The following is a 14,579-nucleotide window of genomic DNA, read 5'->3' as shown; positions in this document are numbered from 1 at the left end:
GGAAGGTGGAGATATGACCATAGAACTGTGGTCTCTGAGATCTGCAGAGCTTACATCGGACCAGGCTGGAAGTACAGCGAGTGCTGTACCACACCTCCCCACATTTTGACATGGTAATGAGGGACACCTACTAGCGAACGAACGTATTTAGGCATAGACCATGCCCCCTGTCACACACCCTTAAGGGAGAAGTAACCAAAAAAAAAAGCTTAATTAAATACACAATGGCTTATTTTACCACTACTATTCCTTTATTTTGGCTTTATAAATTTACAACTGCAGCCATTTAGAATTTGGATGAAAAGTTTAGCACTGGGAAGCAATTTTTTAAAGATAAAAATTGCATTTTATATACAACTAGCTGAATACCCGGCGTTGCCCGGTCTTCCTATCTTAACCTTTTGGGGAGGAAAATCATAGTAATATAAATATACCCATCTTTTATATAAGGGTGTAGGTAAGGGTTAATTTAACTGTCATATATTTTTATTTGGCATATAAGTAATATGTGTACCAGGTATTATTGAAATATCTCCAGGCGTACAGAAGTTATGTGGGAACATACATTTCCCATTGATTTGCATGGGACTTTAAACAAAAACCCAGACCCTCACAAATGGGGGTAGTTAAGGGATAAATTAACTATCCTATAGTTTAAGTGGACATATAAGTAACATGTGACCAAGTGTTATCGAAATATCTACAGCCGTTTGGAAGTTATGAAGTAACATGTATTTCCCATAGAGTTGAATGGGACTTTAAAGAAAAACCCCGACCATGGCAAATGGGGGTGGGTAAGGGTTAAACCACCTATCCTATGTTTGTTGCTGACATATAAGTAACATGTGTGCCAAGTTTCATGTTAATATCTTTAGCCGTTTGGACGTGATGCTGGAACATACATACATACACACACACACACACACACGTTGAGTTTTATATATATAGACTATAAACATCAGATCAAAATGAGGGACAAATGAGGGGGGGAAGAGGGACAGAGGGACAGTCCTTCGAAATCAGGTACAGTTGGAAGTTATGCTGTACTTCCCCTAGCAGGTGAACTAGAAGATATGCATAATGAAGATTTTTAACCACTTAGCGACCGGCTCATGTACATATACATCGTCAGTTTAACCACTTAAGCCCCGGACCAATATGCTGCTAAATGCCCAAAGGCGTTTTTACAATTCGGCACTGCGTCGCTTTAACAGACAATTGCGAGCTCGTGCGACGTGGCTCCCAAACAAAATTGACGTCCTTTTTTCCCCACAAATAGAGCTTTCTTTTGGTGGTATTCGATCACCTCTGCGGTTTTTATTTTTTGCGCTATAAACAAAAATAGAGCGACAATTTTTAAAAAAATGCAATATTTTTTACTTTTTGCTGTAATAAATATCCCCCAAAAACATATATTAAAAAAAATTTTCCTCAGTTTAGGCCGATACGTGTTCTTCTACCTATTTTTGGTAAAAAAAATCGCAATAAGCATTTATCGATTGGTTTGCGCAAAATTTATAGCGTTTACAAAATAGGGGATATTTTTATTGCATTTTTATTATTTTATTTTTTTTTACCACTAATGGCGGCGATCAGCAATTTTTTTCGTGACTGCAACATTATGGCGGACACTTCGGACAATTTTGACACATTTTTGGGACCATTGTCATTTTCACAGCAAAAAATGCATTTAAATTGCATTCTTTATTGTGAAAATGACAGTTGCAGTTTGGGAGTTAACCACAGGGGGCGCTGAACGTGTTAGGCTTCACCTAGTGTGTGTTTACAACAGTAGGGGGGTGTGGCTGTAGGTCTGACATCATCGATTGTGTCTCCCCTATAAAGGGGATGACACGAATGATGCGCCGCCACAGTGAAGCACGGGGAAGCCATGTTTACATACGGCTCTCCCCGTTCTTCAGCTCCGGGGAGCGATCGCGACGGAGCGGCTATAAACGAATAGCCGCGCCGTCGTCCCGGATCGCTCCCCGAGGGAATCCGCCCGCCGCACGCAGCGGGGGGGACCCGATCGGACCCCCGACCTGCGGAAAGGCAAGGACGTATATATACGTCCTTCTGCCTGTCCGTGCCATTGTGCGGACGAAAATAGTCGTGCGGCGGGCGTTAAGGGGTTAAAGATGGATATCACGGTAACGGCAGCAGCTACTGCCACCCACAACCGAGATATCCATCTTTTCAGAGGCCGATCCTGTAAATGATAATGGTGGTCTCTGCGGCGGATTCGCCGCAAGATCACCTTCGCTATCCCGCCGCTCTCCTGTGCCCTCCGCCGCTTACTGGAACCGTCTGTATCGGCGGAGGCGATCGGGATCTGTCAGTGGCTGGGTATGGATAAGAGTGAGGGCAAGATGGCCCCCAAACATTCTACATTTTTTCTCTAACACCCTACAGAATAAAATGGCGGTCATTGCAATACTTTTTGTCACACAGTATTTGCGCAGCGGTCTTACAAGCCCCACCTGTCTCCATACCATAGCAGGGCGGAAGCGACATCAAAACGTCACTTACGCCCATACGGGACATTTTTTGTTGTAATTTTTTCAAATTACAATTTTTTTTTTTATTGCATTTAAAGCGGGGGTTCGCCCTGTTAAAAAAAAAAAAAAAAGTTTTTTTTTATTAGACAATTAAATTCGGCATCGTAGCGCGAGCTACGGTATGCCGGTCTTAGATTTTTTATGCCCGTACTCACCGTGCTATCGTTGATTGAAGAATCCGGGGAATGGGCGTTCCTATGGTGAGAGAAGGTGATTGACGGCCGGCCCTGGCACGTCACGCTTCTCCGGAAATAGCCGAAATAGGCTTGGCTATTCACGGCGCCTGCGCATAGCCTGTGCGCAGGCGCTGTGAATAGCCGAGACCTACTCCGGCTGTCTTCGGGGAGCGTGACGTGCCAGAGCCGGCCGTCAATCATCCTCCCTCTCCATAGGCACGCCCATTCCCCGCGGGAGTCGGAATCTTCAATCAACAATAGCACAGTGAGTACGGGGATTAAAAATTTAAGACCGGCATACCGTAGCTCGCGCTACGATGCCGAAAGTAATGGAATAATGGGGTGAAGGAGGGTGAACTACCGCTTTAAGTCCAAATATGAGATCTGAGATCTTTTTGACCCCAGATCTCATATTTAAAAGGACTTGTCATGCTTTTTTCTATTACAAGGGATGTTTACATTCCTTGTAATAGGAATAAAAATTACCAAATGTATTTATTTATTTTAAAAACTGTTTTAAAATCAATAAAATAAAGTAAAATAAATAAGAATTTTTTTTTTTTTTTTAAAGTGCCCCGTTCCGACGAGCTCACGTGCAGAAGCGAACACATACATGAGCAGCGCCTGCATATGAAAATGCTGTTCAAACCACACATGTGAGGTATCACCGCGATCGTCAAAGCGAGAGCAATAATTCTAGCCCTGGACCTCCTCTGTAACTCAAAACATGCAACCTGTAGAATTTTTTAAACGTCGCCTATGGAGATTTTTAAGGGTAAAAGTTTGACGCCATTCCACGAGCGGGTGATTTTTGAAGTGTGACATGTTGGGTATCAATTTACTCGGCGTAACATTATCTTTCACAATATAAAAAAAATTGGCTAACTTTACTGTTGTCTTATTTTTTAATTAAAAAAAGTGATTTTTTTCAAAAAAAAGTGCGCTTGTAAAACCGCTGCGCAAATACGGTGTGACAAAAAGTATTGCAATGACCGCCATTTTATTCTGTAGGGTGTTAGAAAAAAAATGTATAATGTTTGGGAGTTCTAAGTAATTTTCTTGCAAAAAAACATGTTTTTAACTTGTAAACAAAGGGGTAGATCCACGTACATCGGCGTAAATATAGACCGGCGTAGAGCATCTCATTTCCGTTACGCCGGCTCAACTTAGAGAGGCAAGTACCGTATTCTCATAGTATTTGCGCCCGACGATGTGCCGGCGCAACGTAAATTCCGAGGCGTAAGCCGGCCTAATTGAAAGTGGGAAGGAAGTGGGCGTTTTCCATTGAAATGAGCCATGACCCTATGCAAATGAAGGGCCGGACGGACGGCGCATGCGCAATGACGCTGACTATGTTCAGCGCCTCTCTGCGCATGCTCACAACTCGGCCCGGCGTAATCAGCGAGATCCGAACTAGGCCCGGCGTAATTAGTGAGATACGCCCAGGCCATAAATACGCCCAAACATGCGCCTGTCCAGTGCAAAAGTACATCCTCTTGTTTCCCCCCCTAAAGCAAGGTGCTTTGGTTCTGTTGTTTGTTGGTGTTTGTTGGTTTTTGTCGGCGTGTTTTTTGGAGAGATGTCTGCAGCTCCCAAGAAGAGGAAGCTGAATTACTCCCCCCAGGAGAGAGCTATTATTGTCAGGGCCATGACCCTGGATGATAGGTACCTCCATGGGCCTGAGAGTGTGAATACCACCGCGGCCAGGAGGAGAGAGATCCTGCAACTGATAGCAGACGATGTTAATGCATTGGGGAGTGAGACCAGGACCCCCAATGAGATCTTGAAAAAGATCAATGATCTCAGGCGCGTCGTCCGAGGTAAGCTGGCTAAGATTGCCACTCATGCCAGGGGCACTGGAGGGGGACCAGCAACTACTGTCAGGCTCAATGCTGAGGAGCGGGTGGTTGCCCAGTGCCTCCACAGGCATCAAGTGGAGGGAGTGGCCCCAGCTCTCCTCAGGAGGAGGTTGAGGAGGAGGAGGTGCTGAGTGCCACTGAGGTCCTTCTCCATTTGGAGGAGTCTACCCCTAGGGCTGGGACCAGTCAGGCCTCCATCAGGGGTAGCCCCTCCCGCTCCTCCCCCAACAGGGCTTCCCCCCAAGGGTCTCCTCTTCTCCCAGGCCCCAAGCCACATCAGGAGCCCCTCGTGATGTCTGCATCATGGGGGCGGACAGACATGCCCGACACCCATGTCACTCACCAACCAGCCAGCTGTCCCTGTACACGTTCTGTTCAAATTCTGTTGGGATGGGGCTTTGACGGTATATGTAGCTGTCATGGCTGGACCCTGGGTGTTTGGCACGGACGTGCCATATGAGACATTGGGCATCGGCTATCACCAGTACGTTGATGGAATGCCAATGCTTCCAATTACGGTATAGGTGCTCTGTGTCATGGGGGGGCCATAGTGCCACATGTGTGCAATCAATGGCCCCCACGGTGCTTGGGAATTCTGCAATTCTGTAGAAATCACGCATTGCCTTCACCCGCAGGTCCTCCTGTGTGGGTCTGATGATTTGGTTGGCCATGCGTCTGAGGATTGCGGGGACAACCTGGTGCACACATCTGCTAATGGAGGATTGTGCCATCCCAGCCACGACTCCACTTTTACGCTGAAACGAGCCACTAGCAAGGAAATGGAGTGTTGCCAGTACCGTGACCAGTGGCTGCACTGCATGTGAGCGTTGTGTCTGGCTGGTGATGTCATCTTTCAGGGTTGTGGTTAATTCCAGGATGGCAGTAGGGGTGAATCTGAAGATGCGATACACCTCCGAATCACCCATGCCAAAGACGTTTATGCGCGGTCGGTATATCCTCTCCCGTGCCCTCCTCCTTCTACGCGCATCTAAAGCCAGTAGTATGGCTATGACCATGGATGCCCCTGGCATGTTGGCATACAGATTGTTGTCCTGCAAGTGTGGCTGCTCAGCTCGTCCCTAACGGTGCTGCTGAAGCTGACCTGCACACATCTGGTGCAAAGTTAAATCTGCTTTTATGAGGGGTAACTTTAGACCGGACGTACAGCTTACGCGCATAGCGCGTAGCCTGTGCCGGACAAACGTACTTTCATGGATCGCCGTATCTCCCTCATTTGCATATTTGTATAGCAAAACAATGGTGCGTCCAGCGTATTTTTGCGCCCACGATGCGCCGGTGTAGAAAAATTACGTCGGTCGGAAAGATCTATTTTTCAGGCGTATCTCGTTTTGGTGATACGGCGCATTGATACGACGGCGCATATTTACACTTACGCCGCGCATCTCGAGATACGCCGGCGTAAGTGCTTTGTGGACCTGCCCAAAGAGTCTGAAAAACAGGCTCGGTCCTTAAGTGTTTAAGGAATGAAATTTAAAACTGCCTCAATGTTGATAAGCTTATTGTGCCAGTTTGGACATTTTTGGTGTTTTTATTTTCTTTTAACTGTGGAAGTTAATAAGAGGTACTAATATAACCTTGTATTTATTGACCTAGGAGCGGGCTTCCAGATTCCACTTACACCCACCTCCTTTTTAGGGGACACAGAGGTGGGGGAAAGGCCCTTGTCCTGTAACAATCGAACAAGGGTACTTTTCAAAATGAGGTGGGGGGTAGGTTGGGGTGTTTATATTGTAGCAGGTCCCTGTGGGCAGCACTTGATCCCTCCTTGTATTTTTTTCCTGCTGCTGTGCAGGTTAGTTTGTAGATATGAATGACTGTGTATTTATAAGCTCTTCTATTCTATTCCTGCTAGCTTTTTGTGGTAACATTTTCTTCCTGTCCTGAGACATAGACCTGTCACTGCCACCTTGCACCAGTCTTTACCAAAAAGAAAAAGGATATCTTTCGGGTGAGGTTTTTTCTTTTCAGGTACAATGGAAAGCTGACTAATGGGCTCTTTGTCATTTAGCCCCACCAGATCACAATGCCAACATTCATTCAGAGAAAGAAAAGACCCCTCCAGACCATATAAGGTCAGGTCTTTATCAAGACCTAGACAGCATCAAGGCTCTTCCTTCAGATATTACTATCATTATTATTCTTACACTAGATCTGATGTTTGTTGGGCCTGTGGCACTTAAGCCTCCAAAACCTGCTTGATCAAGCAGACAGGGATAAGTATGATAGCAGCCAACAGGTAGTTACACTCATTAAGTAAATTGCTCAGGACACTTTGAGGGGGCTTGCTTCCAATCATTCTGTATAAGGACCATCTACTCACACAGTTTTCCTTCTAAGAGAATGGCAACCGGTCTCAGAGCCTCCTCAGGCCAGGCAACCCTCTTCAGAAAGTGAATAAGGATGATCTGTATGAAGATTTTGACTTCTCTCTTGTTCTTCCCTATTGTATTGTCTATTAAACATGCCGTAATCATGTAGAGAACCCTAAAAAGCAGTGGAAACATTACACCCACCCCAAAACAAAAAAAAAATCCTAATAATTACTGACCATTCTGGAAGAATCAAGTCATCTCTATTCAATATGTCAAAATGTTATCCCTGAATGCTGGGTTCACACATATGTGAATTGGATGCGGGTTTGCCTGCATTCAATTCACATGACAGATGAGTGTGGCTGGCTCTCAATGGAGCCGGTTCACACAGCTCTGGGTAGGTCGTGGTCCCGTTCAGGTGCGAATTCAGGCAAAAATTTGGACCCGAATCACACCTGAATCTGTGAACAGGGATGCACCAGACCCCATTCTGTGAATCGCGGCCACAGCATATGTGAACCCAGCCTTAAGGAAGAGGATGTCCAACAACTGGAGTCATCCCCTTTAGTCAATACAGATCTCATGAGGCACAAGCTTATAATTAGAGAAAACTGTGTACTGCAAAGATATACTTCATTGATTTAGGCATTAAGTAGGCATAACTTTCAGCAGGTGTGGCCAACACATTTTCCTTAGCTCTTGCCCCTCTATCTAAGGCAGTGGTAGTCTGGATGGAGAATATTGATTCGGCTCCAAAGAATAATTCCAACAAGCCAGAGATCCTTTGTGCTGTACGAGAGCTAAATATCCCTTTGTTTCCTACAAAAAGCTTCTGTTGACATAATCTGTTCTGTTTATAAGATTATGCTTTGGTCAATGACTGCAAAGCATGCTTTGTGGGTAAGGCCATGGCTGGCATATCCCATCTCTGAATAGGCTTCCAGTGCTTCAATAGACCAGATATAGGTGGGGGCAGTGGCCACTTGTTTGTATTTTGGTGTAAAATCCCTTTCATAGGAATCTTCACTTTTTGAAAAAAAGCTGGACAGGACAGTGACATAGACAAAGCCATGGGCAAATAATCTGACTTCCTGCCTCAGGACAGACATTCAATAAGACAAAGACGACCCCAGATTGACAGACTCATGTTTGGGGCTCTATGCATTCAGGGATGTAGTGTAGTTGCAACACAGAATGTCTTAACTTCCCCAAGCCACCCTTGTCTCCTTCCACCATCCCCCTTTTTGAGAATATGGAACCAGGTATCATGATATGTAATGCCCTGTACACACGATCGGTTCATCCGATGAAAAAGGTCTGATGGATTTTTTCATCAAATAATCAGATGAAGCTGACTTTCATCAGTCTTGCCTACACACCATCAGTTAAAAAAACGATCGTGTCAGAACGCGGTGACGTAAAACACAACGACGTTCTGAGAAAAATTAAGTTCAATGCTTCCGAGCATGCGTCGACTTGATTCTGAGCATGCGTTGATTTTTAACCGATGGAATTTCCCACAGACGATCGTTTTTTTCTATCGGTTTTTTAACCATCAAATAATTTTAAAACAGGTACTAAGTTTTTTCGCTGATGGGGAAAAAAACGATGGGGCCCACACACGATTGGTTCGTCTGATGAAAACGGTCCATCAGATCGTGTGTACGCGGCATAAGTGATTATAAGTAACCTTTATAGAAATGTTTTAATCATAAAAATAAATGAGGTCAAATGTACAAAACATAAGAAATATGCAGCACTTCCTGAATTAATCTCTATGTTATAGTCATATGCTTTATCTCTTCTTCTGTCGTTGCTGTTTATAGCAGTAGCTGCATGACAACCACAAAATAGCCATGATTCAACACAACTTAATCAATATGATGCAACTTAAAGTTAGGAGGGATGCCTATCAAGAATGCTTTTTAGCATGCCACCTGCCCAACACATGGAGGTGTGGCCAAAAAACTAAGTGTTGCTTTAAGATGTATGCCTTGTAGTGTGGGGGTAAATAAAGCCCAGCAATGGTCTTATTGGCAATGATAGTAACCACCCAGCATTGGTGTCATTGGTAGCAATAATAACCCCCAGCAGTGGTGTAAATGGCCACAATAATCCTGCTTTGATTGGTGGACAGTGGTAGTAATCTTAACCCTCCAGCATTGGTGGTCAATGGCAAGCTGTAAAAATAACTTCCCACGTACACCATAAACTTTCACCTCTTATGCCGCGTACACACGATCGGTTCGTCTCATGAAAACCGTCTGATGGACCGGTTTCATCAGACGAACCCATCGTGTGTGGGCCCCATCGGTTTTTTATCCATCGGTGAAAAAACTATGAACTTGTTTTAAAATTATTTGATGGTTAAAAAACCGATATAAAAAAACGATCGTCTGTGGGCACGTCCATCGGTTAAAAATCCATGCATGCTCAGAATCCAGTCGACGCAAGCTTGGAAGCATTGAACTTCATTTTTCTCAGCACGTCGTGGTGTTTTACGTCTCCACGTTCTGACATTATGTTTTTTTTAACTGATGGTGTGTAGGTACGACTGATGAAAGTCAGCTTCATTGGATATCTGATGAAAAAATCCATCAGACCATTTTCATCGGATGAACCGATCGTGTGTACAGGGCATAAGCAGAATAAGAGTAACAACACTTTTAAACATTTTCTGGTCCCACCCATCTCCAGTTCTTTATCTTAAGGCCATGTAACAAGTCACCCCCTCGGGACACCCTCTAAGCACCCCCCAGGTTAAGCCACTGGAAGACAAAACAGGACCAGGAGGTGCATTGCAGCACAAAAAGCCCTAATTATACTGACACGTGAACACCAGTGATTTATAGGGTTCTTCACCCTCCTGGAATATTTGAGCCATAAGACTGTGATTAATCCATTTCACAGACAGCCACCATGTTCCATGGGTTAGCATAGAAGTGTCAGTTCCCCAGACCTTACAGCTCAATTCACATGCTGTATCCTTGCTGTTTGTGTAGATGTAATAATTCATTGATGCCCTTTACCTACAGCATACCAGGAATAGTTTGTACTACATGTTCCCATAATGACTGGCTAACAAGTACCCCTGAAGTGTCTCCTAATCAGCAGCTGCCTTCTCAAGCTTTATGTTTTCCTACAGTAGTGTTTGGATAAGCATTAGAACAAATATAATTTAAGATATGTATTGTGCATGGTGAGCAATGTAAGAGTACTCCAGTTTTTGAAAATATTGCTTGGAAATATTACACAAAGGCCACATTTTCTATTATCACACAACACTACAATTTTTTCTTATCTATTTAAGCAGCTTTTTCTTTACTTCATAATTTTAATATGTTGATAAATGTGACTCAAGCATGTGTACCAGCATTAAAGTAAATAAGCTTAGCACTTCCAACATCTAAATTCAAGACACCATTTAATCTTGTGTTTAATCCATCACAGCCCAGCCCATAACCATGCCTGTACATCAGTAATACACTGCAAATTGTATGCCAACCCCATCCATGCAATGCTTCATAGCTATCAGAAAAAAAAGAGATATTTGTGAAGTGATAAACACTGCTTCAAATGTTTATTGCCATGTTTACAATGTGATTAGATAGTGAAGATGAAGATACAGACAACTGATTTGAAAGAGCTTTTGTAAGAATCAATATTGATCTATGATTCTAGTAGCCAAGGTTAGTGAAAGTTGATAAAGTCTTAAAGCAAGGGAGGCACTAGGCATATGGCCCACTTGACAGACTGTTTACCCCTAAAAGACCCATTAACATTGGTGCAATACAGTAAGGCATAGTTAAACGTGCGCCCTAAAACAAGCTACAGTGTGTATACATTGGTGCATTGTCTTTGCCAAACAGCAGTGGACAATGCACCCACATTGCAGTGCATATACCAGGGGATAGGTCCACAAAGATCTGCACCCGCGCAGCGTATGTGAGATACGCTACACCACCGTAACTTAATCGGGTTTGGTTTGAATCCAGAAAGAATTTGCGCCGTAAGTTACGGCGGCGTAGTCTATCTCTCGCGGCGTACGTAAGGGCGCGAAATTCAAATGCGGCGAGTAGGGGGCGTGTTTCATTTAAATGAAGCGCGTCCCCGCGCCGAACGAACTGCGCATGCCCCGTCCGTCAAAACTCCCAGGGTGCATTGCTCCAAATGACATCGCAAGGACGACAGTGTTTTCAACTAGAACGTAAATGGCGTCCAGCCCCAATCACGGACGACTTATGCAAACGACGTACAATATTTAAAATTATACGCGGGAACGTCGCCCATACTTAACATTGAGTACGCCACCAAATAGCAGCTTTAAAGGGGTTGTAAAGGAAAACATTTTTTTTTTCATAATAAGCATCCTTTACCTGCAGACATTCCTCTTTTCACTTCCTCATTGTTTGTTTTTGCTCAGAAGTTGCTCTATTTCTTCTCTGTTCTGTTCACTTCCTGCTTGTCTGATTGTTACTCACCACCGTGATGGGAGGCTTTACTGCGGTGGTGAGTAATGTGCTCAGCCCCTCCTGGGAACTACATCTGTGCGGCAGGACGCTCTCTACGCGTTAGAGACTTCAAGGAGGTGTGAATTACTGGGCGTGGCGCAATTCATACTGGGAAATGTAGTTCTTACATGAACAAACGATGCAAACCAGGAAGTGAATGAGAGAACAGAAACTAGAACGCCGGAGGTGATATAGATGAAAGAATTTAATAGGTATTTACTCGTTTTTTAACAGAATCATTACACTATTCTGTCTGTCTACCTTGCAGACATTAATTTTAGGCAAAAAATTTTTTTCCTTTAGTGACCCTTTAACTATATGCCGGAAAAAGCCGAATAAAAAAGACGTAACAAAATGCGACGGCCGCTCGTACGTTCGTGGATCGTCGAAAATAGCTAATTTGCATACTCAACGCGGAATACAATGGAAACGCTACCCAGCGGCCGCCGGAAAATTGCATCTTAGATCCGACGGCGTACAAAGGCGTACGCCTGTTGGATCTAACACAGATGCCGTCGTATCTGTTTGGTGGATACCAACCAAAAGATACAACGCGCAAAATTTGAAATTACGCAGTGTATCAACAGATACGCCGGCGTAATGTCTTTGAGGATCTGCCCCTATGTGTGTGCTTTAGATAACAGGCTTTGCTCACCACAGCCCTGGATAATTTGAATGAGTTCAGGGCACTTTTAAAGTGGTTGTAACCCTAAAAAAATATATATTATCCTGATCCTTTGCATGATAGACAGCACAGTGCTTGCGCTGTGTTATTTACATGGTGGAAAACAGCGGTGCTGTAAATAAGGTATTTTCCGCAAACAATTTACACAAAGACACACACTGCACATTATATAATCATGTAACACAGCGGACTACAGGATTTCTAATAATGACTTTACAACCACTTTAAGCTTAAGTTTAGTAAAAAAAAAAAAAATACGAAGGGACTGTACTTACAACCAATGTGAAGTATCCTCTGTGCTGCTGGCTGTGGTTTTAGACTGGGTTCACATTGATGCGGCCACAGGTCACAGCTGGGGGTCTAGTGGATCCCTGTTCACTGATTTAGGTGTGAATCGGATCCACATTTTTCCTGGAATTCGCACCTGAAACGGAGCCAAAGACGCACAGGACCCTTTTCCAACACGGACCGCAGACACCCCGGAGCTGTGTGAACCAGCTCCATAGAGAGCCGGTTACACTCTCCTGTCATGTGAATTGGATGCGGAGAAACCTGCATCCAATTCGCACCAGTGTGAACCCAGCCTTAGTTGAAATCCTCTGATTTCTCCTCCTCATCCCCATAGCTGTATTCTTCCGGGGCTGCAGGGATTAATATGAGATGAGGGTCCTGTCATTATGCACTTGTCAAGAGTACCTAATATTCCTGGCCTTTTCACCCACCTCCTTCATTCATAGAAGTTGCACTATAGCTATGAATTAAAAATGAATGTGTGTCTGAATGGATACACGGAACTCTGACTTGGTGCCCCCATAGCCAGCTGCTGGTCTATGGGCACACGTCAGGAGGGAGGGGCCAGAAGCTGTGAAGAGGGACCAGAGAAGAGGAGGATCAGGGCTGCTCTGTGCAAAACCACTGCAACAAAACAGGCAAGTATAACTTGTTTGTTATTTTTATTTTTTTAAACAATACGAGACTTTACCATCACTTTAATGTTTCCTTTAGTAGTTGCTGTATTCAGATAAATTAAACAAGAGTCACATTTTTTTACTATGAGTTAGGTCCCTTACACACGGGGCAGTGGAGGTGCGGTGGCGGTATAGCGGCGCTATACCGTCAGAATTGCCACGTGATTCGGCCGATAGCGGTGCGGTATTAACCCCCGCTAGCGGCCGATAAAGGGTTAATACCGCCCGCAATCTGCCTCTGCAGAGGCGCATTGTGGGTGGTATTACCACGGTTTCCCATTGTTTCCCATTGTTCACCGCTCCAAAAATCCCACTTGCAGGAGATTTTTTCCTCTCCTGCCAGCGCATCGCCTCAGTGTGAAAGCCCTCGGGGATGTGGGGATACTCCGAACTCAGGTCTTTAGGATGACGTCTTATTTGTAGAGATGTACCTCATAAGGGATGAATAGGATCAAAAGAGAGCCTCATTGCGCAGTGCCGTATAAAAACATGACGCGTCATGGCGGTACCTCCGCTCCAATTGAAACTACCAGGGAATCGTGCACCAGGACGCTGCTACAGGGGCTATTTTGTTCAGGGCCAATTACCCTTCTAATCAATCGCACAATGAGGCTCTTTCTCTTTTGATCCTATTCATCCCTTATGAGGTACATCTCTACCAATAAGATGTCATCCTAAAGACCTGAGTTCGGGGTATCCCCACATGCTTACTAGACCACACTAGCGATAGTTGGTCCATACTTTGCGTGCACATCTATGTGGGGCACCCAGTCTGAGCACCAGTCCACAGGAGATATCCATTGAGCACGAGCACCATATGGGATTATTACATGTTACCAGTCAATGTTATAAATATATATTTGTTTGCCAGTTTGCTCAATACCTTAGTGGATGATTTCTAGCACATTTTTCTTTCTTCTTAATCTCCCTAAAGTCAGGGGAATTTCCCTTTTAGGCAGTTACCATTAGAATATTTGTCCTCAATGGAAGATTCCCTCTCACCTCTTTTTCTCATGACAACTTTAAAATTTAAGATTTCTGCTTATTTTCTGCCTTAGGCCGCGTACACACGGTCGGTCCAAACCGATGAGAATGGTCCGACGGACCGTTTTCATCGGTTCACCGCTGAAGTGGCCTGATGGTCTGATGTGTGTACACACCATCAGTTCGAAATCTGATCGGGTCAGAACGCGGTGACGTAAAACACACGACGTGCTGAAAAAACAAAGTTCAATGCTTCTGAGCATGCGCGGGTTTTGAACCGATGCTTTTGTGTACTAACCATCGGTTTGGACCGATCGGTCAGCGGTCCATCGGTTCGATTTTGAAGCATGTTTTAAAATTTTGGACCGAAGGAAAACAGACCGATGGGCTATACACACGGTCGGTTTGGACCGATGAAACTGAACCTCGGTCCATTCTCGTCGGTTTTGTCCGACCGTGTGTACGCGGCCCCAGTGACAATGGTCACCAGGACAAGTACAGTGGT

Source organism: Rana temporaria, chromosome 1, assembly GCF_905171775.1.
Source record: "Rana temporaria chromosome 1, aRanTem1.1, whole genome shotgun sequence".
Lineage (NCBI taxonomy): Eukaryota > Metazoa > Chordata > Amphibia > Anura > Ranidae > Rana > Rana temporaria.
Note: the sequence above shows the minus strand (reverse complement) of the source record.